Raw genomic sequence first — 6,684 nt, 5'->3', positions numbered from 1 at the left:
AGCTTCTCAGAGAAGCCTTCTCTGACCTTCAGGTAAAGAAGCCAAACTCTGCATCACAGCACGAAGCGTTCTCTGCCGTTGCTGCATTTATTTGCTTTCTTGTTGACTGTCTTTCCTTCCCCAGGAGGCCGCCGGGGCTAGTGGAGGGAGCTTGTTCCCCACCACCTTCTGGGAACTCAGAGAAGGCCCAGGCACATGGTGGGCTGAACGAAGGAAGGTGATCACAGATTGTGCATCGCAGATGGAGCGAGGCCCAGGGGCCTCCAGACGGGAGGGGACGCGCTGTCATTGGATTGTTTCTAAGCTTCCCTTCATCTTCAGAGCCGGGTTCAGGAGTTGCTAAGATGTTTCCCCCAGGGAAATGAAAAAAAGAGTTTTTAAAAAGTGAGCGAGAGCAAGAGAGTGAGAGAGCATGCTCAGACTGAATGGCAGTGGCTGCCTGGACTGGGGCCAGTGGCAAGGTGGATTTGAGCGGCCCCTGGCCCCAGCTCCACACCTGATATCTCAGTGGGGAGTGGGGAGCAGAGGCCTGGGACCCCCACTCAGAAGCCTCATGGGTAGGGCTCCTGGAGGTCACCCCTTATTCCCACTTGTGACTCTCATTGGGTCCTCTTGGGGCCTAGAGGACATTTGGGAACTGAGACCTGGTGTTTGGGACGAGGCTGCCTGGCCCATCTCTCATCTTTTGCCATGTCACTTTGGGTGAATTCTCAGGCCAGCAAGCCAGACATTCCTGAGATAGCCACCAATTCCATTAAACAACAGTCTGTGAGCCAACAGTCTGTTACCTCCTTTTCCTCTTGAACCGTCTGGATTTTATTTAGGGGATGAGTCTCCCTGTCCCAGGGAATTGATCACAATAGATCTAAGGGAATCCTGTTTCTTGTTGGTTTAGGGTGGGCATGAGACCAAGCTCTAGCAAGCAAAATGTTAGGGAAACTCGGCTGGGGGCAGATTTTAATAGGAGAGAAACGAGAAGAAAGTGCCTCTTGCTGCCTCTCTTCCTTCCTGCTTGGCTCACTGGGTGAGGGTGAGGGTGTGTTGTCTGGAGCCACAGCAGCCACTTTATGACTACGAGAGAAAGCATGGCTGACCCACTGAGAATGGTGGAGCAGAAAGCTGGGAAGCTCCTAGGCTCTTGATGATATTGTGGAGTCGAAATCATCCTGAGGCTGCCCTTCCCTAGGCCTTCTGTTATATGAGTGTCTTAGTTCAGGCTGCTGTTAAGCCAGCAGTCCCCAGCCTTTTTGGCACCAGGGACCAGTTCTGTGGAAGACAATTTTTCCACAGCCTGTCGGTGGGGAGGATGGTTTCAGGATGAAACTTCCACCTCAGACCACCAGGCATTAGATTCTCTTAAGGAGCGGGCAACCTAGATCCCTCACATGCGCAGTTCACAATAGGGTTTGTGCACCTATGAGAATCTAGTGCCGCCACTGATCTGACAGGAGGTGGAGCTCAGGTGGTAATGCTCGCTCGCCTGCTGCTCACCTCCTGCTGTGTGACCCAGCTCCTGACAGGCCATGGACTGGTACCGGTCTACGGCCCGGAGGTTGGTGACCCCTGTGTTATATAGTACCATAGACTGGTGGCTTATGAACAACAGAACTTTACTGCTCAGGCTGGGTGCGGTGGCTCACGCCTGTAATCCCAGCATTTCGGGAGGCCAAGGTGGGCAAATTGCTTGAGCTCGGGAGTTTGAGACCAGCTTGGGCAACGTGGTGAAACCTTGTCTCTACAAAAAATACAAAAAATATTAGCTGAGCGCGGTGGTGCACACCTGTAGTCCCAGCTACTTGGGAGGCTGAGGTGGGAGGATTTCTTGGGCATGGGAGGTCAAGGCTGCAGTGAGCTGTGGTCATGCCACTGCACTCCAACCTGGGCAATAGAGTGAGACCTTGTCTCAATTTTTTTTTTTTTTTTTTGAGACAGAGTTTCACTCTTGTTGCCCAGGCTGTAGGGTGGTGGTGTGATCTTGGCTCACTGCAACCCTGGCCTCCCCAGTTCAAGCGATTCTTCTGCCTTAGCCTCCTGAGTAGCTGGGATTACAAGCATGTGCCACCACGCCTGGCTCATTTTTTTGTAGTTTTAGTAGAGATGGGGTTTCACCATGTTGGCCAGGCTCATCTCAAACTCCTGACCTCAGGTGATCCACCCACCTTGGCCTCCCAAAATGCTGGGATTACACACGTGGGCCCTGCACCCAGCCAAAAAATTTTTTATTGCTCACAGTTCCGGAGATTGAGAAGTCCAAGACCAAGTCACTGGCAGATTCGATGTCTGTTGAGGACCCACATCCTGGTTCATAGATAGTGGCTTCTTGCTATGTTTTAACATGGCAGAAGGGGTAAGGGAACTCTCTGGGGTCTCTTTTAAAAGGGCAGTATGTGAGGCCATTCTCATTTCACTATAAAGAAATGCCTAAGACTGGGTAACATGAAGAAAAGAGGCTTAATTGGCTCACGGTTTGTAGGCTGTACAGGAAGCGTGGCATCGGCATCTGTTCTGCTTCTGGGGAAGCCTCAGGAAGCTTCCAATCGTGGCAGAAGGCAAAGGGGGAGCCGGCACATCACATGGCCAGTGTGGGAGCAAGGGGGTGGGGTAGGCACCACACACTTTTAAACAATCAGATTGTGCGAATTCACTCACAGTCACAAGGACAGCAGCGAGGAGATGGTGCTAAACCATTCATGAGAAATCCACCTCCATGATCTAATCCCTCCCACCAGCCCACACCTCTAATATTGGGATTATATTTATTTATTTTTTTTGAGACAGGGTCTTACTCTGTTGTTCAGTCTGGAGTGCAGTGGTGTGATCTCAGCTCATTTCGACCTCCACCTGTGATCCTCCCACCTCAGTCTCCCATGTAACTGGAACTACAGGCGTGCACTATCACGCCTGGCTATTGTTTTGTAATTCTTTTTTTTGTAGGGACAGGGTTTCGCCATGTTGCCCAAGCTGGTGTCAAACTCTTGGACTCAAGTGATCTACCCACCTTCACCTCCAAAGTGTTGGGATGACAGGCGTGACCCACCCACCTTGACCTCCCAAAGTGTTGGGATTACAGGCATGAGCCACCGCGCCCGGCCTCGGGGAGTACATTTCAACATGAGATTTGGGTGGGGAAAATATCCAAACTAGATCAGGCACTAATCACCTTCATGGGGACGCCACCTTCATGACACAATCATCGCCAAATTAGACAGCTCCTAATACCACCCCATTAGGAGTTAGGATTTTAATATAGGAATCTGGGAGAGATGCAGACATTCAATCCACAGCAATGAAAGTATTACATTTCCTCATAGCTGTTACTCGAAGCCTGAAGGATCCCAATTTATCCATGGCTTCTGTGTGTGGGCATCTCTTCTCCCTGGACTTCTCTTTCCTGCCTCCTCCCCACTCAACTAACTTTTTTTTTTTTGAGACAAATCCTTACTCTGTCACCCAGGCTGGAGTGCAACGGCGCGATCTCAGCTCACTACAACCTCTGCTACCTCCCTGGTTCAAGCAATTCTCCTGCCTCAGCCTCCCCAGTAGCTGGGACTACAGGCACGTGCTACTACGCCCAGTTAATCTCGTATTTTTAGTAGAGACGAGGTTTCACCATGTTGGCCAGGCTGGTCTCGAACTCCTGACCTCAGGTGATCCACCCGCCTTGGCCTCCCACAGTGCTGGGATTACAGGTGTGAGCCACTGTGCCCAGCCAACCAACTAGTTCTCAAGAAGTCATTTACTCAGGGGAGCCTGCCCTGATTCCCTCTCCACAAGAACAGGTCACGCTTCTCTGCCTCACAGACTCCTGGCATCTCATGCACTGAAAGGCCCTGTAACCGCACAGTTGTTAAATGTCAGTCTCACCCCTGAAACTGGACATACCACAGGAGCAGCAACTGTGCTTGCTTCTGCTCCTGGCACAATGCCCGGTGCTTCATGGGTCCTCAGTAAATATTTGTTGAAAACATGAATGAATATTCCGGACCTTAAAGATCTCACAGTCCAAAATCAAAATGTGATACTCCAGCACCAGCTAGCATGACTGAAATGAAAAAGACTGACGCCCTCCAGCACCGGGAGAATTCAGAGGGCCTGGAACTCACACACAGCTAGAGGGAATGTGAAATCATGTAACTACACTGGAAAACAGTTTGGCAGTTTCTTAAGTTAATCATACACTTCCAGTATGACCCCACGATCCCCCTCCAAGAGAAATGACAGCATCTGTCTACACAGAGACTTGTACACAAATGTTCATTGCTGCTTTCTTGTCACAGCCAAAAACTGGAAATAAACCAACACCCCATCAGCAGGCGAGTGGGTCAGCACATGGTGGTATATCCTTACAATGAACTACTGATGTGCACAGCAACATAAATGATACGGTCTGGCTGTGTCCCCACCCAAATCTCATCTTGAATTGTAGCTCCCATAATTCCCACAGGTTGTGGGAGGAACCCGGTGGGAGAGAATCGAATTGTGGGCCGGTTTTCCCCATGCTATTCTTGTGGTAGTGAGTAAGTCTCAAGAGATCTGATGGTTTATAAGGGGTCTCCCTTTTTGCTTGGCTCTCTCTCTTGTCTGCCACCATGTAAGATGTGCCTTTCACCTTCTGCCATGATTGTGAGGCCTCCCCATCCACATGGAACCATCAGTCCATTAAACCTCTTTTCTTTATAAATTACCCAGTCTCAGCTATGTCTTTATCAGCAACGTGAAAATGGACTAATACAATAAATGACTCTAAAGGTACCTACGCTGAATGAGAGAAGAGCCAGGCAAGAAAAGAGGACATTTTGGGAATGAACTGGGGGCGGGGACAGAGGATTCAGAGTAGAAGTCCGAGTTCTTACAAAGCCCCACGAGGTCATGGGGTCTGGCCCTGGGACTGTTCTGGTTTCCTTTCCTATCTCTTTTCCCATCCTCTGTCCACTCCAACCCACCCGGCCTCTGCTCTGCTTCCTGAACACACCAGGCATGCTTCCACCTCAGGGCCTTCACACTGGCTGTTCCCTCTGCCTGGGACACTCTTCTGCCAGACCCAAACATGGCTCAGATCTCCACGGCCTTCAAGTCTTTGCCAAACATCACCTCTTCCGAGAGGCCTGTCCAAATCTTCTCTCTAACTAAAAGCACTCCCAACCCCCCTTTAGTTTCTGTGTTCTTTCTTCGCATTTACTATCAGGTGGATGTATGCACACACAGCTACCCCCAGTGTGGATGTGTCTCAAAATAGTTCGCTACATGAATTCGCTAAAGGAAAGAGGACCTACTGTGGGATTCTGCTGACATGAAACGATGCCATTTACACATAGTTTCATTGTCTCCTCCATTTAATTAATTAATTTGTTTATTTTTTGGAGATGGAGTTTTGCTCTGTTGCCCAGACTGGAGTGCAGTGGTACAATCTTGGCTCACTGCAACCTCCACCTCCCAGGTTCAAGCAATTCTCCTGCCTCAGGCTTCAGAGTAATTGGGATTATAGGCACCCGCCACCACACCCAGCTAATTTTTGTATTTTTAGTAGAGACAGGGTTTCATCATGTTGGCCAGGCTGGTCTTGAATTCCTGGCCTCATGTGATCTGCCTGACCCCGCCTCCCAAAGTGCTGGGATTACAGGCGTGAGCCACCGCACCTGGCCTGTCTCCTCCATTTAAAACGGCATTGGCCAAAATAATAGCCACTGGTCACGTGTGTCTGTCAGGCCCTTGAAATGTGGCTATCGCCACTGAGGAACTGAATTTTATGTCTTCATATCTTTGTTTTAATTAGTTTAAATTAAAAATTAAAAACCGAAGCGGTTTGCCAATGTGGATGTGAATATTAAAGGAAGATGATTTTTTTGATACTCAGTTCTTGGAAGACTTTTAAGTCTCTACGGGGCAACTTCAGTAGATTAATGCACCTTTTCAACTGTCAGTTTTACGGAATCAAAATGCAGATCAAATATTTCCAATGAGAATTTAGTGTCCACATTGAGATGGGCTCTAAGTGTGGAATACACAGTGGGTTCCAGAAAGTTAGGATGAAACAAATGCGTGTAAATAGCTCAGGGATTAATTCTTTATGTGGAGTGCGTGCTGAAAGGATAATATTTTGGATCAATTAGATTAAATTAAAATTAATCTCATCTGTTTTTTTCACGTTCTATTTTTATTTATTTATTATTTTCAAGACAGAGTCTTGCTCTGTTGCCCAGCCTGGAGGGCGGCAGCACGATCAGGGCTCACTGCAGCCTCAACCTCCCAGGCTCAAGGGATCCTCCTGTCTCAGCCTCCCAAGTAGCTGGGACTACAGGTGCAGGTGTCACTATGCCCTGCTAAATTTTAAAATGTTTTGTAGAGATGGGGTCTCACTGTGTTTCCCAGGCTGGTCTTGAACTCCTGGGCTCAAGCAATCCTCCCGCCTTAGCCTGCCAAAGTGTTGGGATTACAGGCGTGAGCCAAGGCGACCAGCCACATTTTCTTCCTTTTAACGTGGCTACTAGGAAATGTTAAATTCTACCTGTGGGTGGCGTTATGTTTCTACTAGACAGCCTGCCCTGGAGCATCAACTCAATGAGGACAGGGAATGATCGGCTCAGCTTCCTTCTTTTTATTCATTTAATTAATGTATTTATTTATTTATTTGAGACAGTCTCATTCTGTCACCCAGGCTGGAGTACAGTGGCGCATCTCGGCTCA

This window comes from Papio anubis, chromosome 9, assembly GCF_008728515.1.
Source record: "Papio anubis isolate 15944 chromosome 9, Panubis1.0, whole genome shotgun sequence".
Classification (NCBI taxonomy): domain Eukaryota; kingdom Metazoa; phylum Chordata; class Mammalia; order Primates; family Cercopithecidae; genus Papio; species Papio anubis.
The sequence above is the reverse complement of the archived record's forward strand: the minus strand, read 5'-3'. Positions refer to the sequence as shown.